General features: G+C 39.6%; 1 long non-coding RNA gene across 5 annotated transcripts in view; it reads left to right on the forward strand.

The window, feature by feature from the left end:
- Nucleotides 1–27032, forward strand: part of LOC121818025 (uncharacterized) — a 74770-nt gene that overhangs the window by 44693 nt on the left and 3045 nt on the right. For 2 of the 5 annotated variants that reach the window (XR_009598697.1, XR_009598699.1), the window contains 3 exons: nt 21165–21512; nt 25377–25637; nt 26352–26632. This is a non-coding gene — a long non-coding RNA (uncharacterized LOC121818025). The remainder of the gene's footprint in view (nt 1–21164; nt 21513–25376; nt 25638–26351; nt 26633–27032) is intronic. The other 3 variants (XR_009598698.1, XR_009598700.1, XR_006058121.2) reach the window with 3 other exon arrangements.

Below are 27032 nucleotides of genomic sequence, written 5' to 3' on the forward strand. Positions count from 1 at the left end.
ATTTATTGAGAATGTCTCTACACTCTAGAAAGAACCAAATGGACATCAAATAATTCTGATAGAAGAATCCCTCTCCATTCACCTCTTCAGCAGGAATTGTGCTAACACTTTGTCATTGTGATTAAGAGAATGACCCTTTCCAGGCCTGCTGCCTCTTCCGTTCTGATTCTGGTTTGTGCCCCACAAGTGATGTAGAGAACTCCTAGCATCCAGCACTCTTAAAACTTCTTTCAGATTCTACATTTCTCTTGATGCGATTGCTTAGTTTGCCTCAAATATCAAATGTTTATTACTCACTTTTTATCAATGTTTAAAGTGCCCTGGAGAATGCTGGTTGCCAAGTTGGGATGTTAGCATGGGAATGGCTGGTTTCCAAGGTCTCTGCCTCCATGAGCTCTGTTTTCAGCTCTCTCTGAACTGCCTGTTTCCCTGCAGCAAAGAGGAAGGTTATCATCCACATTTTCTCATGAGAAGAGTTCCCTCTTGGCTTGAAGTACAATTTGTAAATAATAAATGCAACCATATTAAGATTCTTTTCATTTTACACAATTTAACATCCCTCCTGGTAGCAATGGTTCAGGGAAATACTAGTTTGTATTTTTACACTTTTTTTTCCCTGAAATTCTTGCTCATTATAGTGAGGGTTAGCATTATACCCTAAGCTAAACTTTGTTATCACATGAATTACAAGAACAATGTTTGGCTATGGGACCTGATTAATTCAGCACACTCTGTTGATGCTTCCAGTTTTAAATGTACAGGGGCTTTGTTGTTATTTTAGTTTGTTTTCTTCTATATATTCACAAGCAGCTTCCAACCTCCCATTCACGGGAAGACATCTAGAAGGAACAGCACTGTGTATTCTTCAGTCTCTATATAATTCAGTGTATAGCATGTTTACATTCTTCTGGGCAAAAAAGCTTAAGCTTCCATACACTATGACTCTCATCAAAATTCCTTGAGAAATTTTCATAGTCTGTTATATATTCTATGTCCAAGAAGATAGCAAAAATTTTAAAACTAGCTTATTAGCAAGAGCAGTCACAAGACTGGTTTGTCACAAGAGAAACCAGATCCAAATTCATCACCAAAGTCTGTTAAAATCTTTTTTTAATCAATTAGGAAGTAGAAAGGCACATCATGGATTTCAAATGCCTTATTGAGTGCTTGAGTCATTGTCGGTGATTTCCCAGACAACTGGAGGTCTATTAATAGTGAACATATTTAAGTCATTAAATGACTGCATAGCTTTGATTGACAGAAATCTTAATTAAACATTTCTGGGAGTGGTTTTATTTGGTTTGGAAGAAGTGATTGTCAACTAGTATTGCATTAACAGAATCATGTGAGCACCAGTGAAGCCATCTTTGAAATGTGCTTCCTGGTTTGGCAGGACACCTGCAAAAGATGATGACCAGCAGGCTATTCTGAAACACCACTGCGTGTTAAGAAATGGGATGGTTGCAAGGAGGATATGGAGAAGAAATGCCTTCAAGTTTCTCTGAAATACAACCTCAACAATACTGAGTGGGGGTGAATTCCTAAGAAAGATCAGTAGCATGTACCAGTCAACCTGAATCTAAAGATAAATGTGTAAACAGTGTTAGAGACTTGAAAAATATTCTGAGAGCAGTTTACAGCCCAAGGAATGCATTACTTTATATATAATGCAAGACACCACGTATCTTTCCTACAGGAGCTATACATATCTATAGTGACATAATTAAATAGGATTTATTGCTGTATATTAAGGATATTAATAATTGATCTGGTGAGTTAAATGAAAGCATATTGTATGAAACTAATCAAATTTTTGAAGTAAATGTCATTTGGATCTGTTACTTTTCACTTATATCTGAAACTCTAAACACTTTTTTTTTTTCATGTGTAAAGCTTCCATCTCCTGTGGAGATACTTAGCTGTAAATACCTTATTTACCTTTCTCTAGAAAGCCCGTTCAGAGAAGGCAATGGCACCCCACTATAGTACTCTTGCCTGGAAAATCCCATGGGTGTGGGAGATAAATCCCATGAGATAAAATCCCATGGAAGTGGAGATAAAGACGATCCCCAAGAAAAAGAAATGCAAAAAGGCAAAATGGTCGTCTCAGGAGGCCTTACAAATAGCAGAGTTCCAAAGAATAGCAAGGAAGGACAAGAAAGCCTTCCTCAGTGATCAAATAGAGGACTGATGCTGAGGCTGAAACTCCAATACTTTGGCCATCTCATGTAAAGAGTTGACTCATTGGAAAAGATCCTTATGCTGGAACGGATTGAGGGCAGGAGGAGAAGGGGACGACAGAGGATGAGATGGTTAGGTGGCATCACCGACTTGATGGACATGAGTTTGAGCAAACTCTGGGAGCTGGTGAAGGACCGGAAAGCTTGGGGTGCTGCAGTCCATGGGGTTGCAAAGAGTCAGACATAACTGAGCGATTGAACAATGACAACAGAAATCCTGTTAATTTTGAAAACTGACCTCTTAATTCTATTAGATTTATGCTCTTTACAATTTGACAATAATGAAAAAACATCGAAGTGAACACCAGATTAAACTTCTGAGTGGTACAAAATCCTGTACACTGTATGATGCTATGAATCTGCCATGATGCAATGAGGGAAATAGCACCTTAATTTGCACAGAAGACATTTTCATAGACAGAAAGGATTTGGGGAAAATAGGTGCTTGATGTTAAGATATTGACAAATGACTTTGCCAGACATTGGCTTTTGAAGCTGGAACATATTAGTTTAGGGCTGTACAGCCTTGGTATATCCCAGAGTAAGTCAATGTGGTGGCCTCAGATGTGGACTCAGACCAAACTGTGTCTAACTCTCTCAATTTGCTCTCTCTCTCCCCACTGCCCTCTCCCACACTCTTGCTGTCTTTTGCTTAAGTCTGAACTTTAGCATTATTGCAATAATATAGTTTGCTTGTACCAATAACTTTCTTGTCAAGAGACATCTGTTCTGTTATGAACAGTCTCTTAGTAAAGCATCAATCATGTCTTACTTGTAAAGCAAAACACATTTTTGGTGTCCCTAGATAGTAAAATACTGCTGAAAAAACAAACTGTGCAGAAATATTAACTGTGGCACATTAATATATGCAGTCGAGCGACTTTTGTTTGTCTACCATTGGTGCCATGTGATTTTGACAGTATAAGCTGCTGACCTCTTGTCTCTGGAACCACAGAGGACTTATCAATGTCCTCCCTAGAAGCTTGTAATGGGCTGATTGCCATGGAGATCCACACAATGAGAATACCATGCTGTATTTTAGGCGCTTTGGTCCAAAATGCTAAAAGCACAACTGATAAAATGTTGCAATTGTTCTGAGTGACTTTTGAAGTTTGAACCCATAGTGTCAAGCTACCTGTGAACTTTGAGTCAGTCATCTGGGTTGCTTTGCTTCATGGACATAAGACATTTGGATGGTGGACTTGAGCTTCTGATTAACATCCTGATGGCTTTGTATTTTGCTGTCGGGCTCACTGCTTACATTTATAAAACGAGATTCTCTGCTTTGGGGCCAGATTATTACTTTCTAAGCGCCCGTCAACTTCACGTGTAACAGCTTATATTGGATGTGTTGTTCTTTGCCTACCTCAAGGCTTGAAGTGGGGTATAAGAGAGAAATTATTATAGTTTGGGCAAATATTTCTGTACCAGAAGCCAACCTTGGCTGTTGTTAGGGCTAAAAGTAATGTGTCAATCAGTGTTCAGTTAGGAAAAAAAATCATGTTATGGATTTCAAGTGGGAGGGACTATGTACAAAGGACTTATGAGGACTGATGGGGCAAGGGGGAGGAAGAGAAGGAGCCAAGGGAGTAAAAAGGAAGGGATGATGTGCAGAGATCAGGATTCCGCCAGTGCTCCTAGCTCAGCCTCAGAACTTGCACCTGTAGCCTCCTGGAGCTTCCAGAGCCGCAGGCACCACTCGGGGGCTGTGGGGACAGCCCATCCCCACCTCCCCGACAGCAAAAATCCCCAGCTGCCAGCAGTGTCCACTGCCGTGGGAACCAGAGCAGGAGACTTCTCTGTCCCTCCTGCTTTCTGATCTCTTGACCACAATTTCAGATGACAGAACTCAACAGGGAGCTGAATGACCAGGGAAGGGAGTGTGGGGAGCATAGTCTGCAGAACCCCAGAACCCAACGCAGACATTGGGGGGCGGGGGTGGAACTAGAGACAAGGGGTGAGTGAACAGCACCAGGGCCCAACAGAGTCAGTGGTGTTCTGCTTGTTAATGTTTTATACTCATAAAATCAGACTATCATTAACATCAAAGACAAGACCCAAAGGCTGGTTATAAAGGGCGGTACAGACAGGGGAGAATTGCAGGAGCACAGAGAGTCATCAGTGGGATTTGTAAAGGTGGGAAGGACGCTTTCCTGTCTAGCCTGTCAGCCTGCCTTTCAAGTAAACTAAGGCAGCAGAGCTGTTAAAAATTATTACTTTTAGTTTCTCAAGCAATATATAAATGTATTCTCCATCTAAGACATTAGATTTTTTTCTTGAAGTATACTTAACATACAATATCATGTTAGTTTCAGGTGTATAGCACAGTGACTTGACGATCGAATACATTATGAAATGTTCGTGAGGCAAGCTCAGTCACCGTCTGTCACCCATACAAAGTTATTCCAGTGTTATTGGTTCTATTCCTTATGCTGAGACCTATTTATTTTATAACTGCCCATATTTATCTTACAGTTGAAAGTCCGAATCTCTGTTGCTGTTCAGTCGCTCAGTCGTGTCCAGTTCTAACTGTTGCTTCTTGACCTGCATACAGGTTTCTTAGGAGGTAGGTAAGGTGGTCTGGTATTCCTGTCTCTTTAAGAATTTTCCACAGTGTGTAGTGATCCACACAGGGGCTTTAGTGTAGTCAGTGAAGGAAGCAGAATTGTATCTCTTAATCCCCTTCGTCTGTTTTGTGCAACCCCTTCAACCTGCTCCCCTCTGTGACCAGCACTTTGTTCTCTTTATCTGAGTCTGTTTTGTTTTGTTTGTTTGGCTTTCATTTTTCACAAATAAATGAGACCATCCATGTTGTCATAAATGGCAAGATCTCATTTATTTTATGACTAATATTCTATTATATATATTGTGTGTATATGCACACACATATTATATAAATACAAACAAATGCATCTTCATTATCCACTTAACCATCCATTGATGGACATTTAGGTTGCTTCCTTAGCTTGGCTATTGTAAACAATTCTGTAATGAACATAGAGATGTATAAACATTTTTGAATTAGTGTTTTTACTTTCTCCAGTAGATACCCAGAAGTGAAATTGCTGGATCCTATTGTAATTCTATCTTTAACCTTTTGGAGAAACTCCATACTGTTCTCCACAGTTTACAGTTCCATTCAGTTTAGTCGCTCAGTTGTATCCAACTCTTTGCGACCTTATGGACTGCAGCACACCAGGCTTCCCTGTCTGTCACCAGCTCCCAGAGCTTGCTCAAACTCATGTCCATTGAGTTGGTGATGCCATCCAACCATCTCATCCTCTGCCATCCCCTTCTCCTGCCTTCAGTCTTTCCCAGCATCAGAGTCTTTTCCAATGAGTCCATTCTTCGCATCAAGTGGCCAAAGTATTGGAGCTTCAGCTTCTGCATCAGCCCTTCCAATGAATATTCAGGACTAAATTCCTTTAGGATGGACTGGTTGGATCTCCTTGCAGTCCAAGGGACTCTCAAGAGTCTTCTCCATCACCACAGTTCAAAAGCATCAATTCTTTGGCACTCAGCTTTCTTCACAGTCCAGCTCTCACATCCATACATGACCACTGGAAAAACCATAGCTTTGACTAGATGGACCTTTGTCGGCCAAGTAATGTCTCTGCTTTTGAATATGCTGTCTAGGTTGGTCATAGCTTTTCTTCCAAGGAGCAAGCATCTTTTAATTTCATGGCTACAGTCACCATCTGCAGTGATTCTGGAGGCCAAGAAAATAAAGTCTGACACTGTTTCCACAGGTCACATTCTCTACCAGTTTACATTCCCACCAACAGTGCATGAGGATTCCTTTTCTCCACATCCTCACCAACACTTGTTATTTATTGTCTTTTTGTTGATAGCTATGCTGGCAGGTTTGAGGTCACCTCTCTCTGTGGTTCTGATTTACACTTCCCTGATGACTAGTAACCTTTCCACATGAAGACATTAACGCTTATAGGTGCAGGCTTATCCTCCTTTGTTTACCAAGCCAACCCTAGTAACTTTCCAAGAAATAAGTCAGTTTGATGTGTATCCAGAGCCTGAAATATCCTTCAGTAGAAAAATGACCAAGTAAAATGTAGCATCATTATTCGATGGACTATTTATGTTGCTTTTTAAGAGGACAAAGTAGATGTGTGAAGTTTTCATGAATAGCAAGTGAAAAATTGAATTTGTAGAATACACCATATGGTCCACTTATGGGTTTCTTAAAGGCACAAAAAAATGACGTCTTATTCCATTTATTAACATTTAGGTGATTTCCATCTCGTGACTGTTGTAAATAATGCTGCTATGAACTTCGGATATGCATCTTTTTGAATCAGTATAGAGAACAAACTAGTGGTTGGTTATTGGTTGGGAGAGGGAAGGGAGGAGGGGCAATATATGGGTAGGGGATTAAGAAATACAAATTATTAGGTTTAAAATAAGCTACAAGAGAGACTTCCCTGGAGATCCAGTGGTTAAGGCTCCTACTCCAAATGCAGGGGCCTGGGTTCAATCCGTGGTCAAGAACTAAGATCCTACATGCTGCCTGGCCCAAACCCACCACCACAACAAAAAAAATCCTTTGAAAGCACGCACAAAATATGTAACTGCCCATGAAAATAAATGCAAATAATTTACTGGTATATATGTGTTAAAAAATCTATAAGGATATTATACAACATGGAGAATACTGTAAATATTTTATAATAATTATAAATAGGGCATAATTCTTAAAATCATTAATCACTATATTGTACACCTGTAATTTGTATAATAATACATCAGCTATACTTTAATTTGAAAAACTGTCAAACAAAAAAACAAGGCGACTCCCATTCAGTTGTTCCATACACACAGGTTGTATGGGGTGAACCCCCTTCTCTATTCATCATCCACATTCGTTTTCCTTCTGGTAAGTGTGAAGGCAGTGAGGGGGTGGATGCTAGGGTTGGTGAGTGGATATTGTGGTAGAATGGGAGAGAATTAAATACTCTGCCAAATATGCCAAATGCTTCATAAATCTTGGGTGGTATGAGCTCATGCTCAGTCTCTGTTTTTCTCCCTGAGACTTCCTGTCTCATGATCCCAGAAGTCTGCCCAACGGCCTCAGTCATTTATTTTCACATCCACCCTTTTCAGCTCCTATTTTAAATTATAGCCTGAAAATAGTTGTTTGTCTCAGAAGTGGCATGGGGCAAAGCTAGAAGTTACCAAGTAGTAGCTGAAATGTGCTATGGGTCCCCTGAATTTCTTGTAATCTCATCATTATCTTCTTAACAAATGGCCCAATTTTAGGAAAGTCGTCACTTCAGCGGGAACAGTCAAATGCTATTCCAAGTCTGCACACTGAGTCTCCACTGGTCCACAGGGCCATGTGTGAGAAGGATGCTGGCTTCTTCTACTGCAAATCTGTTTACACCAAACCAACTTGATGTTTTTATCTGTTTACGAAGCGGTGCAAAGTGTTGACATAGCAGTGACCTGGTTCTTTGGGTCTTGGAGAACTGTTTGCACTAGAATGTTTTCTAATCTTCCGTGAAGCTCTGTCGTTTGCATTTAGTGAGGCCCCGGTTCCAGCTGATGGGAACTGTTTGGAGAATGGCTCCACTTCAATACCAATCTTGTTTTCTCTTGTCTTCGAGAGAGTGGTTTCGGATGAGCTCCCCATGTATCAGACTGCTTGTCTTTTCTGTTAGATTTGATTTAAATGAAACACTTTGGATTTCTGAAAATGCGTATTTTGAGCCATTAAGAGTTTGGAACTTTGCCTGCACTGTGCAGCAGCAGAAAATAGATGACTAGAACCTCTGCTCTCTCGTGATTTGCTCAGAACCACAGTTTCTACTGAAGTGTATGCACCTCCGCTTTGGTTTGTGTAAATTACTCCTCGATGTATCCCTGGAAAGCACAACCAAGTTTCATTGCATTTTAATGAGGCATCATCTCACAGGCTCAGGGAACTGTTCACTTCGACTCTTGGTTGCGAATCTTGGTAAGAAAAAAGTGCAAACGGCCTGACCCACCTTGCTGGGCAGATGGGTACAATGCATAATGCCTGTGACAGTGTTTTATAAGCAACATGAAACTGAATATGTATCAGGTTTATATCAACATAGGTTTTATTTGATTCCAACCCTGAACTCCACCACTTGACTTAAATTCATTATCAGCAAGTACAATGTAGGAAAAGCACTGAAATGGAAATCACAGGCTCCATGTTGTCAACTCATCTAAGTACCTGACTAATATCTGATAAGTGTCTTATCTTCTCTGCGCCTTGAAATCCTCACTAAAATGAAGTGGCTGTGTTCAATGATCCCTGAATTCCTTTCAGCTCTATACTCTTTGTAGCTACTGGACAGATTCCTGGTGAAATGAAAAGCTTGAAGTCATACTATTATCTATTCATGAAATAGGGTCCTTCAGCTTTTTATTCATTTTATTGTCTTGATGATCCTTTATATGCCTTTAAAATGACTTTAAAGCATATCCCCTTGCCAGCTGATTATTATAGCAAAATAATCATATGATATTGGTTCCATGATACATTAGGAAAAATCAGATTCATTTAAAGTGCAGGACTGTTTCCACTTTGGTTAAACAACTTTAGGTAAAGAGATTCTAGGAATGAGTATACATCTCTCCAGCCATTCTCCCAGACCCATCCCCCACATGGGCCAGTGGAGCAGGGAGGATTGATGATGGGAAGGAGGTGAAGTATTGATGGTTTTCAAACCACCCTTCTGACCAATGTCCTGAAGCTTGTTTCACAGAACACTAGTTTTGTGAGATTTTATAGATTAGGCATGAAACAGGTTCCACGATTAAATGAGTTTGTGAAACAATACACTCAATAAATGTAAACAAGATTTCCTTACTGTATAACTTTCTCAGAACTTTGAAGATGCTTATGGACATTTTGCGTGTCCAGTGAAGATATAGGACATTTATGTTGCACAAGCGTGATTGACTGTGAGACCCTTTTATTTGAGAAAGTCTCATAGAACTAGATTCCTTGGAATCTAGTTAAAGAAATTTGGTTCTTGTTTCTAAGGAACCCAAATTAACTGAGGCAAGTGAATATCCACTGAGACTCTAAAGAAAGGGATACTTTAGGGCTATGGTAACTCACTAATGTGTGTGACTGAGAGGATAGAATTGCATCAAATTGATGAATACTAAGGATTATAGTTTTATATTTACCTAAAACCCACCTCACCAGTTAAATTAGTTTGCCTTGCATGGAGCTCAGTACACCACCAAGTGTGTGTAGACATTTCATAAGTGCTCTGGATGTCAAAGTTTAAAAACTGTTAGACTGTTTATTAGGTTAGTAATAAAATATTTATGGTTGCCTTATTTTTTACCTCTTTTCTTCCTTCAGCAAACATTCATTGAGTGCTTTGTCCTGAATGTTTTTCTAAGCTCTTCCTCGTGCTATGCCATTGACTTCCCATGGCACAAATAAAGTGATCTTTTGTAGGAGAAGGAAGAGTATATTTTAAAATTGGGATCGAGGTGACAGATGTAACTTTTAAAGCAAGTCCAAAGCAGAAAGGCAATGAGGAGGAGAGAGAGCAATTAATTTTTAAAGAATGCAAAAGAATGTTTTCTAGAGAGACGCCTGCTTTAGTCTTGAAAGCAGAACAGAAGTTTGCTCAATGGAACATACCAGTCAGTTCTAGTACCAAGATTTAAAATGTCAAAGGCAAGGAGATGGAAACAATTCGATGAGATTGGGAAAGTGTAAGGCAGTTGGTGTTATTGGAACATGAAGGAGAATAGCCAAGTAGAAGTTATAAAGCTTCAGAACTTGGCAAAGATCTGAGTACAAAGATTTCTGTGCTTCGAAAATTTCTCAGAATCAGAATCAGGAGAAGAGGGGCTTTTAGCGAGGGGAGATTATGATGAAGCAAAGCTGACCTCTGAAGCAGTGTAGAGAGGCTTCTTGTTGTTCAGTTGCTCAGTTGTGTCAGATTCTTTGCAACCGCATGGACTGCAGCATACCAGGCTTCCCTACCCTTCACCGTTGCTCAAACTCATGTCTATTGAGTCAGTGATGCTAGAGAGGCTATAGGTGGGGAAATCAACTTGTAGGTGTTACAATTATCCATGAGAATTGACTCATTGGGAAAGACCCTGATGCTGGGAAAGATTGAAGGCAGGAGGAGAAGGGGACGACAGAAGATGAGATGGTTGGATGGCATTACCAACTCAATGGACATGAGTTTGAGCAAGCTCTGGGAGTTGGTGATGGACAGGGAAGCCTGGCATGCAGCAGTCCATGGGGTCACAAAGAGTAGGACACGACTGAGCAACTGAACTGAACTGAACCGAACCGAACAGTTATCCAATTGAGAGGTGATGGATACATAAATCCAGGCACGAGCAGTGACCCACTTGAATGGGACATCTTTGAGGTATTAACGATGTAGATTTTATACTGGGGCTTCCCTCATAGCTCAGTTGGTAAAGAATCCGCCTGCAATGTGGGAGACCTGGATTCAATCTCTGGGTTGGGAAGATGCCCTGGAGAAGAGAAAGGCTACCCACTCCAGTATTCTGGCCTGGAGAATTCCATGGACTGAGTCATGGGGTCGCAAAAGTCAGACACGACTGAGTGACTTTCATTTTCACTTTCAATGATTAGGGTGGACTTTCCTGGTAGCTCAGTGGTAAAGAATCCACCTGCAATGTAGGAGATGCGAATGCAATCCCTGGGTTGGGAAGGTCATCTGGAGAAGGGAATGGCAACCTGCTCCAGTATTCTTGCCTGGAGAATTCCATGAACCAGAGGAGTCTGGTGGGCTATAGCCCGTGGGGGTCACAAAGAGTTAGTAGGACATGACTGAGCAACTAAACAACAAAACTGATTAGCTTGTGTGGGATGATAGGGAATGGAAGAGCTTCAAGTGTATGGTTTCTTTCTTGGGAGATTGGTTAGATAACAATGTTTGTAATGAGATAGAAAATACAGAGGAACAGATATAATTTTCAAGTGTAAAAATATAAGTTCATTTCTTCATATATAAAATGTGAAGTGCTTTGAGGATATACAGGATGAGACCCTCAGAGATGATTGGTTATATTTGCCTTGACTCCCATAGAATCATTTTGTTAAAATTTATATATTTACATGCCATCAGCCTTTAGGTGGTGGATATAAAATGCTTGAAATTAAAAATACAATCTTAGAAGAGAAGACTAAAAACTTTGAAGGAATAAGAAATATCATCGTGTGGAGGTTTGATCCATGAGTCAGGAAGATCCCTTAGAGAAGGAAATGACAAGCCACTCCAGTATTCTTGCGTGGGAAATCCCAAGGACAGAGGAGCCCAGTGGGATACGGTCCATGGGGTCACAAAGAGTCAGACAGGACTGAGTGACTGAGCACAGCACACACAGAATCATAGAATGGCAAATGAGAAAGTCTTTATTCCAAGATCTGGGCATGGAAGGTGAGAAGATAGAGAATAAGAGAATTTTAAAGAAAGATCTGTCAAAAAAGAAAAAAAAAAAAAAACCTGACAAGACAAAATGCCTCAGATAATTTTTCTGTGATAAGACAGACTTGTTTAGGATTTGGCAACTTTGAGTCATTAGTAACCTTTGCTGGAATGATTTCAGTGAAGCCAGATTGCCTTAAGTGGTTAGATACGAGAACAATGGGTTTAGTCATTTTTTTCTTTTTCCCAAAAAAAGCTTGGCTAAGAAAAAAGGAAGATGAAAATAAGAATAGCTACAAAGAGTTGAAGTGTCAAGGGAAAAATGTGTTTAAAATGTAATTTGTTTGCGTGTTTCTCTGTGTGTGTCAGAGAGAGTGACAGAGAGAAAGAGAAAGGGAGGGAGGGAGGAAGGATAGGCTGCAGGATCTGTAAGCCTGGGAACCTTGGGGGCCAGGGACACGTGCAGGCGTGTTGGAGGGATGGAGTGTGCTCTGGAGGATGCTTAGCTGCATCCGTGGCTCTGGGGTGCTGGTAGCCAGTAGCACCCCCGCTGGGTGCCAGGACAGTAGCCCCCCCATTGTGACAATCAAAGATGTCTCCAGACCTTGCCAAATACCCTGGGGAGAGAGGCAAGTTATTCCTGGATGAGGACCACTAACGTGGAAGAGCAGGCAGTGGAAAAGACGACTCACATAAGAGAGAGAAGAGAAAAGATAATGTAGAATGGACTGAGGTCGAAGGGGTCTCTGGGAGGCAGAACTTCAATAAAGGTGCCTCCTTTGTACAGAAGAGATGTATTTTCCTCTGATACCAAAATGAGGGAGAAAAGAGGATAGGGATGCTAGGAAATTTGCACTTGGGGGTGGGACAGTGGTCAGAAAAACAAAATCAAAATGATTTCTGTTTCCTCTGTGAGTTAAGGAAATGAGGTCATCTGATAAAAATGAACAAGCAACACAAGCTAAGCAGGAGGCGTGAGGAAGTGGGATCATTCAGGAGGATAGAGCCGAAGTGAACGTGAGAGGAAAAGGTCCCACATTTTAGATATTTAGATAGGGAATGTCAGTGATGCCACAGGCATGAGTTTGAACAAGTTCTAGTTCAATAGAAGACTGATTTCCCCTTCAACACTAGTCCCTCCATTAAAGAAGTGAGGAGGGAAGCTTGCAGGGTTGATACTGTGTTGGATATTTGTGGGTCAGGTAGGAGAGATGGGGAGAAGGAAATGGCAACCCACTCCAGTATTCTTGCCTGGAGAATCCTGTGGACAGAGGGCTGCCGTCTATGGGGTCACATAGAGTCGGACATGACTGAAGCGACTTAGCAGCAGCAGCAGCAGCAGCAGCAGCAGCAGCAGCAGCAGCAGCAGTAGCAGGGGAGATGGGATAAGAAAATAGATTGGATCACAGATAGACAAAAACATAACTTCAGAGGTTAGTGTATCTTAAGCATAATCTAGTTCAGGGGTTTCTACTCTAGAGTCAATCAATGAAAAGTTTTTAAAAATTAAAAAATCAAATGGCATTCCTTCAGCTCTTAACTCTAGAAGAGATATTCGAATATTTGCATGAGATTGTGTATAGTTCATAGGTTAAAAGCCCTTTTAATATCCTTTTTTGTGTACCGCATTTTCATATTTAACTACTTAGAAATAATATGCTTGCCTTTTGCTTATTGATTTGTCAGACATCTTTATATATTAAAGAAATCAACCCCATGTGTTAAGTACTATAAATATTTCTCAAGTTTTCTGTTTGTCTTCTGACTTTATCTTTAGTTTTATTCAGGCATTTTAAAATTAGAATATATCAAATACATCAGTATATGCTTCCATAGCAGTTTTGTGACATACTTAGAAAGGGTTTCCCCATATAGACATGATAAAACCATTCTCTATGCTTAAATTTTTGTGGTTTTGGCTTTTTTATATTTACATTTGTGGACCATTTACAATTTATTTTGGCTTAATAAGTAAGCTAGGGATGCACTTAAGTTATTTTTAAGAGGGTGTCAATCACCTAAACATAATTTATTAAATGCAGTCTTATTAGTACTGTTATGTGAGGCCACTTTTTCCATAAAAATAAATGCATTCAGCTATTTGGGTGTGTTCATGTTTCTCTATTTAAATATATTTAAGATATCCATGAGTAATACACATGATCATAGAATTACTTATTAGGCTTGACTCCTCATTTTATGATGAGACCCAGAGAATTTAAATGGTTTATCAGAAGTCATTCAGGTAGTTAGTGAGAAATCCACTGGAACCCGAGTCTTGTTTTTCTGTTGAGTTTGGGTTACTCTAACACCCTTCTAACTTGTTATGAACCAATTCTATTATTAGCCACTGACTAGGTGACGAATCAGTCATCATGAGTGGTTAGTCATTGGTTATTCAGGTGATCAGATGAAGTAGTTCAACAGATAGCTGATGGGAAAAGAAAATGTTTAGAGAAAATGACTACTCAGTAATCACGAAAGTGTCTTATTCTTTATATTATGTTACAATAGACAGCAAAGAATTGTGAATCCTTTGGGTTATGGTAGAAATATTGGGCTGAGAGTGTGCGGCCCTGGAACTGGAATTTGGAGAGATGCACAAAAAAGGACACACAGATATTCAGCATTAAAGTTATGACCAACCTAGACAGCATATTAAAAAGCAGAGACATTATTTTGCCAACAAAGGTCCATCTAGTCAAAGTTATGGTTTTTCCAGTAGTCATGTATGGATGTCAGAGTTGGACTATAAAGAAAGCTAAGCACAGAAGGACTGATGCTCTTGAACTGTGGTGCTGGAGAAGACTCTTGAGAGTCCCTTGGACTGCAAGGAGATCCAACCAGTCCATCCTAAAGGAAATCAGTCCTAAATATTCATTGGAAGGACTGACGTTGAAGCTGAAACTCCAATACTTTGGCCGCCTGATGTGAAGGGATGACTCATTTGAAAAGATCCTGATGCTGGAAATGATTGAGGGCAGGAGAAGGGGACGACAGAGGATGAGATGGTTGGATGGCGTCGCTCACTCAATGGACATGAGTTTGAGTAAACTCCAGGAGTTGGAGATGGACAGGGAGGTCTGGCGTGCTGCAGTCCATGGGGTTGCAAAGAGTAGGACATGACTGAGCGACTGAACTGAACTGAATTGAACTGATGAACCTGTGAATTTATAATTTTCAGTGATTTGTGTAAAAGTGTTTCTCTACAGAAATTATGGATTGGTTTCAGTTTTTGGAAAACTTTCTCCTTTGCCCATTTGCTTGTATAAAAAAGGAAAAAAGAACATTCTGTTGATTCATTCTGCATTTATAGTTCTTACTTCAAAGTTATAGCATCACTTTGAATTTCTTATTTGAGAATATATTAATATTATTAAGTGGAAAGATATTGGATGACCGTTCTTTGGAATATTTAGGGTGTTTAGGAAAATAAATGAGCTACACAATTTTTAGGACTATCCCCAAAAGATGGAAAAGTTACTTGATCATTCAAATGTTTGCATATGATTAACAAAGTCTCATAGAATATATGAAATATATGACTATATATTTGAGTATATGAAATGCCAGTTACAAGTCAACTGTGTTGATGAAGTGGGAGATGAAGGAGTGGATTAATCTCAGTTATACCCTAAACAAAGGTATTGTTTAGGTTTCTTCCCAGCCAATATGTACAGATACACCTGCATAGACTTTACCCTTATAGGATAGGAACTCTTACTATTAATATTTAAGTTAACTGTGTTTCAATCATTCAGGAAACATTTTTTATCAAATTCAGGTCTTCTTTGCTTTCCTTATTTAAATAAGGTAATGAGGGTAAATAAGTACAATGCAGAGACAAGAAACAAGATTTTTGAACATTGATTCCACCAAAAGGTCCATGTTGAACATTGTGAAGATTGCCTGGTTTGAAATTTTATCCAGCTTAATAATTTGATGCCCTCTGATTTGTCAATTGCCTTAGTGCTTCCAAAATAACTGTGGATCAATTAACTGCAGGAGAGGAGTGACTGATAATCAAACATGAATCCCTTGTTTTAAGTCTCTGTAGGAGCCTTTGGACTGCAAGGAGATCCAACCAATCCATTCTGAAGGAGATGAGCCCTGGGATTTCTTTGGAAGGAATGATGCTAAAGCTGAAACTCCAGTACTTTGGCCACCTCATGCGAAGAGTTGACTCATTGGAAAAGACTCTGATGCTGGGAGGGACTGGGGGCAGGAGGAGAAGGGGACGACAGAGGATGAGATGGCTGGATGGCATCACTAACTTGATGGACGTGAGTCTGAGTGAACTCTGGGAGTTGGTGATGGACAGGGAGGCCTGGCGTGCTGCTATTCATGGGGTCGCAAAGAGTTGGACACGACTGAGCGACTGAACTGACTGAGGAGCCTTTAGTGACATGAGAATTGTTCAGTCATGTCCAACTCTTTGTGACTGTATAGTCCATGGAATTCTCCAGGCCAGAATACTGGAGTGGGTAGTCTTTAGGGTTTCAATTAAATCCTGAGGCAACAAAAATTAGCTTTCTCATGGACTATGAGTTACCATATAAGCACTACATTTTAACATTAGATGCACCCCTTTAGGGCCAAAGAAGACACTTTGGGAAACCTATTGGTTTAGAGTTCCAAAATTGGAACTTTGAGCGGAAAAAAAAAAAAAAAATTTTCAAGCTGAGAGTAACTGAGTCATAAGTGAATCAGGATGCAATTTTTGGTTAAAATGATATAATATGATGAAACACTTAAAAGATGGCCTCTTTTCCTTTCTTGGAGGTTACTTGTTTAAATTAGCTCTGCTGCTGCTGCTGCGTCGCTTCAGTCGTGTCTGACTCTATGCGACCCCATAGACGGCAGCCCACCAGGCTCCCCCATCCCTGGGATTCTCCAGGCAAGAACACTGGAGTGGGTTGCCATTTCCTTCTCCAATGCATGAAAGTAAAAAGTGAAAGTGAAGTCGCTCAGTCATGCCCGACTCTTAGCGACCCCATGGACTGCAGCCCACCAGGCTCCTCCATCCATGGGATTCTCCAGGCAAGAGTACTGGAGTGGGGGTGCCACCACTTGGAATTCATTTAATGATCCTGATGCTGTGTGGATGCTGGCAGCTATGGAGTTCCAGAGTGATACTAGACATATATGAAAAGTTATGAACACAATTAAGTCTCTGAATGAGGAAGGCACTACTTATGGACAAGGTCTCAGCTTTATCATATAGAAGTGATGCGGTCAAAGTCTGGGACCCACCAGAATGTTTTCTTTCCTACAGCTAGAGTTTATGCTACTGTGGGTAAAACCACTGGCTAGGTCTTTGGATAAAAGTATACTTTCCAATTTTCCTTCCACGTGATAATCTCTACCCAGATCAAAGAGCCGGACCTCTCCTACCTCTGTCTTTCTGTAAAATATATGTCCTCTGAGGGAAACCAAGACCCACTACGTAAGTCAGCATGAAGTAAATAAACTATTGTTTCCAGGTTAGTTGCATTTAAACTTCTTTTGAAATTACTGAGTGAAAGTATGTTACCTCTCAAAAATCTTCAATACTCATATGACACATGTATCTTTATGTATTAATTTTAAGATCAATGATTGGCCTTAGGATTTATGATTGATTAAGGAAGTTTTGCATAATTTCTTGAAGATTTTTGAGTGTGTGACTGATTTTGGTATATCAGACATAGACATTAAATATAATTCCTCTTATATTTGAATCAATGCATTATACTACCCGTATACACATTAAAAAGCCTCTCATATATAAGGTAAATATTTCCTCAAAGGAATTACATATGGAGGCAAGCAGAGAATATTATTAACATCCTTTCTTTAGTTGAAAACCTTGAATCCCACATCAAGACAAACCTAGGCCTAGATCCCAATGTTCCTAATGGAGTTTATTCCTCGATTTGCATAAGGGTTATTAGACTAAAAATTCTAAGGAAGGAACTGTGTGTGATCTCCATTAAAAAGGGCTTTCTTCTCAGGGTGAGGTGTGGGCCAGGAAATGGTTTTATCCTTTCGATCTGTGGTTTGTGGCTTGTGTTGGACCGGAGATGTCTCTGACACCCTGTGAAAACGTATGACCCCTGCTCAGAAGATGCTCTAAAATCACTGGGGGTTTTATTCTCTAATCTTTTGCTGAAAGGATGTCAAGTCAGCATATTAAGGTGTGGAGCTATGGCAAATATTGTTAGAAAAATGCAGCTGTGTTGAAATCTTGAGAGTGCTTCCTTTACATAATTTCAGGGAAAGACACACGATGACACATGTTGTAAAGCTGTGCTGGAAATTCAGACTCATGCTGAAATCTTAAAGAAGATAGTGAGATGTGGTGAATCATGGAGGGCAGTGAAGGGCCAGGGTTATAAAGCAATTTCAAGTTGGGTATTCCAGTGAATAGAGAGGAGAGAAGAGAATGGACAGGGCATTTTAGGTGGAAAAAACAGGATTATCCAATCCCCGGGGATATGGAGACCACAGGAGGATCACAGAAGAGTGAGACTGTAAACCAACAGGGTGGAAGGAGCTGGTTGGTTGCAAAGATATACTGCTAGGCAGTATAAGAGCTCAAAAATGTCAGCTAGAAATTTGGACTGTTTGCTATAGGGAAGTGTACTCTGTGATCAGAAAAATGGTTTGGATGGCATAGAAAGGGGAAGCAGGACCCATCAACATTCAACAGAAACTGAGAAGAGAGAGCAACTATCTCTTTCTTTTTGGTTACCAAAACAAGGGGATAATGACAGGACGTGAACAATAAGAGCAAAAGTGGAAATATGCAATCTAGCGTCCAGGATTACCTTTCTAATCAAATTATTCGTGTGGTGTGATCTTGGCTTTGAGTCATTCCATCAGTTCTGTTCAGTCGCTCAGTCGTTTCCAACTCTTTGCAATCCCATAAACTGCAGCACGCCAGGCCTCCCTGTCCATCACCAACTCCTGGAGTTCACTCAAACTCATGTCCATTGTGTCGGTGATACCATCCAGTCATCTCATCCTCTGTCGTCCCCTTCTCCTGCCTTCAATCTTTCCCAGCATCAGGGTCTTTTCCAATGAGTCCGTTCTTCACATTAGGTGGCCAAAGGATTGGAGTTTCGGCTTCAGCATCAGTCCTTCCAATGAATATTCAGGACTGATTTCCTTTAGGATGGACTGGTTGGATCTCCTTGCAGTCCAAGGGACTCTCAAGAGTCTTCTTCAACACCACAGTTCAAAAGCATCAATTTTTCGTTGCTCACTATTCTTTATAGTCCAACTCTCACATCCATACATGACTACTGGAAAAACCATAGCTTTGACTAGATGGACATTTATCAGCAAAGTAAGGTCCCTGCTTTCAAGCGTCTTTTAATTTCATGGCTGCAGTCATCATCTGCAGTGAGTTTGGAGCCGAAGAAAATAAAGTCTGTCACCGTTTCCATTGTTTCCTAATCTATTTGCCATGAAGTGATGGGACCGGATGCCATGATTTTAGTTTTCTGAATGTTGAGTTTTAAGCCAGCTTTTTCATTCTTCTCTTTCACTTTCCTCAAGAGGCTCCTTAGTTCCTGTTGGCTTTCTGCCATCAGGGTGGTGTCATTTACATATCTGAGGTAACTGATATTTCTCCCAGCAATCTTGATTCCAGCTTGTGCTTCATCCAGCCTGGCATTTCACATGATGTACTCTGCATATAAGTTGAATAAGCAGGTTGACAATATACAGCCTTGATGTACTCCTCTCCCAATTTGGAACCAGTCCATTGTTTCATGTCCAGTTCTAACTGTTGCTTCTTGACCTGCATACAGATTTCTCAGGAAGCAGATAGGGTTTGATATTCCCATCTCTTGAAGAATTTTCCACAGTTTGTTGTGATCCACACAGTCAAAGACTTTGGTGTATTCAATAAAGCAGAAGTAGATATTTTTCTGGAACTCTCTTGGTTTTTCTATGATCCAATGGATGGTGACAATTTGATCTCTGGTTCCTCTGCCTTTTCTAAATCCAGCTTGAACATCTGGAAGTTTCGGTTCATGTATTGTTGAAACCTGGCTTGGAGAATTTTGAGCATTACTTTGCTAGTGTGTGAGATGAGTGCAATCGTGTGGTAGTTGTAACATTCTTTGGCATTGCCCTTCTTTGGAATTGGAATGAAAACTGACCTTTTCCAGTTTTGTGGCCACTGCTGAGTTTTCCAAATTTGCTGGGATATTGAGTGCAGCACTTTCACAGCATCATCTTTAGGATTCGAAATAGCTCAATGGGAATTCTATCACCTCCACTAACTTTGATTGTAGTGATGCTTCCTAAGGCCCATTTGACTTCTCATCCAGGATGTCTGGGTTTAGGGGAGTGATCACACCATCATGGTTATCTGAGTTATTAACATCTTTTTTTTGGTATAGTTCTGTGTATTCTTGCCGCCTCTTCTTTATTCTCCTTTTGTCAGATCCAAACCGTTTCTGCCCTTTATTGTGCCCATCTTTGCATGAAATATTCCCTTGGTATCACTAATTTTCTTGGAAAGACCTCTAGTCTTTCCCATTCTATTGTTTTCCTCTATTTCTTTGCATTGATCACTGAGGAAGGCTTTCTTATCTTTCCGTGCTATTCTTTGGAACTCTGAAGTCAGATGGGTGTATCTTTCCTTTTCTCCTTTGTCTTCAGCTTCTCTTCTTTTCTCAGCTATTGTAAGACCCCCTCAGATAAACCATTTTGCCTTTTTGCATTTCTTTTTCTTGGGGATGGTCTTGATCACCACCTCCTGTACAAGGTCACAAACCTTTGTCCATAGTTCTTCAGTCACTCTGTTTATCAAATCTAATCCTTTGAATCTGTTTTGTCAGCAGCAGACAAAACGTGGCCCACTGAAAGTGGGAACGGCAAACCACCTCAGCATTCTTGCCTTGAGAACCCCATGCACAGAATGAAAAGCAAAAAGATAGGACACTGAAAGAGGAACTCCCCAGGTCAGTAGGTGCCCAGTATGCTACTGGAGAAGAGTGGAGAAATAACTGCAGGAAAAATGAACAGACGGAGCTAAAGCAAAAGCAATGTTGAGTTGTGGATGTGACTGGTCATGCAAGTGAAGTCTGATGATAGAAAGAACAATATTGCGTAGAAACCTGGAATGTTAGGTCCATTAATCAAGGTAAATTGGAAGTGGTCAAACAGGAGATGGTAAGAGTGAACACTGACACTTTAGGAATCGGTGAAATGAAATGTACTGGAATCAGTGAATTTAATTCAGATGACCATTATATCTACTACTGTGGGCCCAACTCCTTAGAAGAAATGGAGTAGCCCTCATAGTCAACAAAAGAGTCTAGAATGCTGTACTTGGGGGCAATCTCAAAAATGACAGAATGATCTCTGTTCATTTGCAAGGCAAACCATTCAATATCACATTAATCCAAGTCTATGCCCTAACCACTAACGCTGAAGTTAAACAGTTCTATGATGACCTACAAGACCTTCTAGAACTAAAAAAAAGATGTCCTTTTCATCATAGGGGACTGGAATGCAAAAGAAGGAAGTCAAGAGATACCTGGAGTAACAGGCAAGTTTGGCCTTGGAGTACAAAATGAAGCAAGGCAATGGCTAACAGAGTTTGGCCAAGAGAACACACTGGTCATAGCAAACACCCTTTTCCAACAACACAAGAGACGACTCTACACATGACATCACCAGATGGTCAACCGAAATCAGATTGATTATATTCTTTGCAGCCAAGGATGGAGAAGCTCTATACAGTCAGCAAAAACAAGACCAGGAGCTGACTGGGGCTCAGATCATGAGCTTCTTATTGCAAAATTCAGACTTAAATTGAAGAAAGTAAGAAATCCACTAGACCATTCAGGTATGACCTAAATCAAATCCCTTACAATTATACAAGTATCTTCTAGGATGCCAGTAATTAACATTTTGCTTAAATGGGCCAGAGTCATTTTCTCTTGCTCATGATGAGAATGCTGCCTAATATAAAAACAGGTACCCAAAGTGGGTCTAAAGACAACATCCCAGAGTAGGAGGAGGAGCTGGATTCTGTGTGCTGGAGCTGGATCTCTTTCCAACTGTTTATTCAGCTGGCTGGCAGAAGTGTCTATTCAGTGTTGGTCCACTGTAAATAAAGTGGAGATACTAGATTTACCTAGGCAGTGTCAGGAAAGCATCCTCATACTCTGGGATACATGAATATTAAAGTGAATTTACTACATATGAACAACCTACCTGATCTTCAAATCCGTATCGTTAAGAGGGCACAGAAGATTTTCCCTTCATCAAGGCCTAGGGAAACATGCTGGTAAGGGGAGAGTTAGTTTAAGAGGATAAATGATCCCCGCTGCAGTGATAAGAAACTGTGAAGGGGTAAGAGGCAAGCCTATTTGGAAGCCATTTCATTCATTCCAGGGATGTGTGGTATTACCTGGACCAGAGTGGTGGAGGTGGCTCAAAGTGATCAGATTCTGAATGCATTGTAAAGATAGATTTAGAGACAATAGGTTATACGGATGGATCAAATATAGGGTGTGAAGGGAAAAGGAGAAAATGAGGGTTCCAAACACTTTTTTACTTGAGCAGCTTTGAAGATGGATTGCACTTGACCAAGATGGTAAAAGTTGCTGGCACAGCAAGTTTAGGGCAGGAATCTTGGAGTTAAGTTTTGAACATCGTGATGTTCAAAGTTATCCCATCAGGATGTTGATGGGATAACTCGTAAACATCAAGTGGAAATGTGGAGTTAGGAGCTGGAAATACTAATTGTAGGTCTTTAGGAGGTGATTCAATTTGGAAACCATCAACACAAAGATAGTATCTTCAACCAAAAGACTATGTGAGATTTCCAGAGTGTTTAAGAAGAAAAAGACAATGATTAATTATTGAGAGGCACCATCATTATGAGATCTGGGAGGAAAGGAGAAATAATCAAGAGACTCAGAAAAAAGGACTTCCATTTTGATCATGTGTTTAACAAATTTCTAAATGCTCATCAATTCTATAGTTTTTCTCTGCTAATTCTCACAGAATCATTACTTAACAAAAAATGACTTTTTTCTTTTTATTAATGCATGTGCCTCTTTCTTCTTTCTCTTGTCTTATTACATTAGACAGAATTTCCTGTTCTCTGTTGGTAATAAATGTGCTCCCTAGACATATTTTATATACTCGCCATTGGGCATATTTCTCTTGAGACGACAGTGGTGCAATGAGTAATGAATCCGACTATGGATCAAAAGATTCTGGGCTTATAACTCTGGCCCAGAACTAAAAAGGAATATATCTAACATTTGTCACTGAGTGTCATGGTGGTGAATGTTTTATTACATAGTCTATGTAAAGACATGCTTGTTTTTTCTAAATTTACAAAGATTTTACTTCAAAGTCATTTTCTGCATCTATTGAAATGATCAATGATTTTTCTTTAAGACCTATGATGATTTATTTTTTTATGCTGAATCATTTGTAATTCTAAAATAAATCCTATTTGATCATGATGGATTATATTTCTAATACATAGTTGAATCAAATTAGCTAATGTTTTAATTAAGAGATTCATATAATATTAAATAGTATATAATTTTTAATCATATAAAATACTATTTTAATTTAGAGGCATATCACTTCTTATTTTGTACTAGTCTTAGCAGATATTGAACTAGTAGGTAAATAAGTACTTTCACAGGTTTTCTATCTTTAAATATTTTCTTCTGGAGAAAAACTTGTTTAAGGATTGTATTTTATTTGAAGTTTGTTAGAAGTCATATTTTAAGTCATCTGCCTTTGTGATTATTTTAGGGGAAATATTAATTACCATTTTTGATTCTATAAAAGTTGTTATCTGCAAAAATCTTGTATTTTTTAGTAGCTAGTTTTGCCAATTAATTTTGTAAATTGTACTAAAAATTTATCTTATATATCTTATTTGTTGGAGTGTAATTGTGCATAGTATTACTTTAACATTTATTTTTTCTCTAGCTATATCCTTGTTTTCATTCCACATATTTTTAAAGTTTGCAATTATTTCCTAATCTGTCTTATTTAGATTTAGTCTATTAATGCTCTTTTCAGAAAATCAAAATTCAGTTTTATAATTTTTCTTACTTAATTTCATTGCTTTCTGGCTTCCTTTTTCCTTTTTGTTTATTCTGTGCTTATAGTTTAACTTTTTGAACTGAACCTTAGTTTATTATTTTTAATATATTTTTCCTTCTGATATTTGAATACATATGCAGATACACACACATGCTCAAAACTCTATTTGTGCACATAATAGATATTATTATCCCAATATACACTGAGTAAGAAAGAAAAGCCATGAATTTCTTCAGTTAACATTTGGGTGAAAGACCTATTACATTCTGGGGATCGCTGCATGTGCCAGGAACCACACAGATCTTGTGCTTAGGTGAACATGCCAGGCTTTAGTGCATCTGTAAGGAGTTTTCAGGCATTTCTTCAAACCAGGAAAGAAAGAAGAGAGGAGATATTAATGTGCTTTCTTCTCTTGGATTTGAACATAACTGGTAAACCCACTTAGAGATTTGCTAATACACTAGAACAGCAGTCCCTAACCTTCTTGGCACCAGGGACTGGTTTTGTGGAAGACAGTTTTTCCATGGACAGGGGACTGGCTTCATTTAATCATTTGAAATCACTCATTTTGAATGACTGAGTGGGTTTTCCTGTAGTTACCAATTTGGTGGTCACCAATCTGCTTTGCTATTAGCTTGAAATCTGCTCAAGCAAAACATGAGAAAAATTTTAAAAAATGTTTTAAAATGAAAGTGACTACTTGTAAAGATCAAGAGAAATCAACTTATGGATGAGAGTCATGGATTTCCTAAATTTTGAAAATATCTTTTCACCTTAAAGATATCTATGTGGATCACATGTCTAAATTTTTATTTTGTTGCAACTGATATTTTAGAATGCTACTACAATTCAAGATTGCTATGAATTCATTTAAAATATTATATTTGAACCTTTAAGACATAAGACATAATCTGCAAAGAAGACAAAAATTACAGCATTACAAACATTTAAAAAAATATCTTATTTACTTATTCATTGATTAATGGATTCAACCCTTCATTCATTCATTTCATTCCATGAAATCTTTTCTTGTGAACAAGAACTGGCTGGTGGGATCACTGACATTAAGAAAAACAAACATAAATAAACAAGACAAATTCTTCCCAGTGGATTCAGCTCAGAATTTTGTGGGTTGCTCTGTTCTCAATTTACACTCTTTTGCTGTTGTTTAACCTCAAGAGGAGTAAAATTTGTGCACGATCTCAGAAGATTCTTTCCATGATGACTCTATTAAGGACCAGCAGTAATCCAAGACATGGAATTAGAATTAAAGATGACATTTTTCCTACCTTTATTTTAAAAGACTCCCTATTTCTTGGCTGAGGAAGAAAAATAGGCAAAGAAACATGGATGGTGATGAAAGCAAAATGAGGCCACATCAGATTCCTTGGGGATGTTTTTCGAGAACATTTTATCCTTTAAAAAATGTGGCTCTTGTTTCATTGCCAAGGTCAGTGAGAACTTGGATAATCCCCCAGGTATGAACTAACTATTTAAATGTGACCTGGCAAGTAACATATTCATTCCATCCTCTTTAACTTAAAAGTATTTGCAATATTTCTCATTCATGATAAGTTGAAATACACTGTACCACATTCACTCATTTTTTTTCTATGCTTTTTTGTTTTAGAAAAAGACAGATACATCTTCCCCTCAGAACTCAAATAGCACACGTGTACTTGGTACATGGCTCTGAGGAGGGAAATTCCATATAAATGGTCCCAGACAGAGAGAGGAGAGGTGGATTTGAAATGATTCTCCAGTAAGGAAAAAGCTACAGCATTTTCAAAATAAAAAAAGAGAATGATATGCAAGTTTAAAAGAACTTCAGAAGGAACAAATGCTGTTTAAAAGAGCTACAGAAAGAGCCATAAATGGATGCAAATGACAGGTGTGGACCCTAAAAGAAAGCTGTCACGTGTCTTGCTAGTGACTGGCCCAAGTAGTGAAGGATTTTTATGTCAGCTTCAGAAAGTCTCTGAAACCAGTTTCCTACGTCCTCTTTAATAGAGCAGATTTATTGAGTGTAATATTCCTTCCATCCCACCCGCCGTCTGCCGTGCTTCAGTGGAGACAGGAGTGGACGCAAATAGCTGGGTAATAATTCTTGATGCTGCAGTGTGTACCAGGACCATTACATGACTCAAACTATACAACCTTAAAGCAAACAGCCTCACTATGAGGATTCAATGCCATAACGTAACTCATGAACAGCGTTGGTGAAAGCATTTCCCTTTGAGCCTCTTTGATTTTTGCATGGCTTTGAATACAGGATTCTCCCCACCTGTTTGAGCATCACGGCTATCTCCCTCACAAGGAGGCATGTGTAGGCTTACCTGTTATGCCTTGTTATGCGTAGGCAGCCCTGTTATTCCTGAGCCTTTGAGCAGCTTCTGGCAGTGCAATCCCAGAAGAAACACCAGATGATGTAGAGCTGGATAACGTGGGGCAGTGTAAGGAGTGTGGAGGGGTGAGTGTGCACTTGGGAATGGCCAGGGCTGAAATGAAACTGGTTTTGCTTGCATGGTAGGGTCCCATCTGTTTGTGACCTCTCACGCTTAGAGCTGCCATCCTCTGCGGTTTCTCTCTCCTGTTTTCCTTGCAGGCGGTTGTCTTCTGCAGAAACCTTTCCCTCTCAAGTTGAGAGAGGATGGCAGTGCTCTCCAGTGTGCCCTGGTGCCCTCGCTGAACTGTACATCCTTGTCTGGTTGCAGCTGGGCATGAGCCAGTTCTATAAGCAAACCAAAGAGAGACTCCTTGGTGTTCACATAATTCAAAGAACAGAAGCCAGAACCCACGTGGTTCAACCTGGGTCTGCCCTGTGACTGGTTGGAAGCTGTTACGGATTGCATTGTTTCCTCGAAAGATGCTGAAATCCTAGCCCAGGTGCTGCAGAATGTGAATTTATTTAAGAACGAGTCTTGGCAGATGTAATTAGTTCAGTTAGAATGAGGACAGACTGAAGTATGTAGATCCTTGATCCTATATAGCTTCCCTGGTGGCTCAGATGGTAAAGAATCTGCCTGCAGTGTGGGAGACCTGGGTGCAATCCCTAGGTAGATCCTATGTGACCCTCCTTTGGAAGCATTGGAAGAAGCATGGCCAGCAGCCTTGATTTTGGACTTTGAGTCTCCAGAACTGTGGGAAAATAATTTTCTTTGTTTAAGCCATCCAGTTTGTGGTCCTATGTTACAGTAGTCAAAGAAAATGCATTCAAGGGTGTTTTAGATGAATTTAAGTAAAAAACAAAACAAAACAGATACTACTGATCTTTTCCAAACCTCTA

The sequence above is a fragment of the Ovis aries genome, chromosome 26 (genome assembly GCF_016772045.2).
Source record: "Ovis aries strain OAR_USU_Benz2616 breed Rambouillet chromosome 26, ARS-UI_Ramb_v3.0, whole genome shotgun sequence".
In the NCBI taxonomy this organism is placed as follows: domain Eukaryota; kingdom Metazoa; phylum Chordata; class Mammalia; order Artiodactyla; family Bovidae; genus Ovis; species Ovis aries.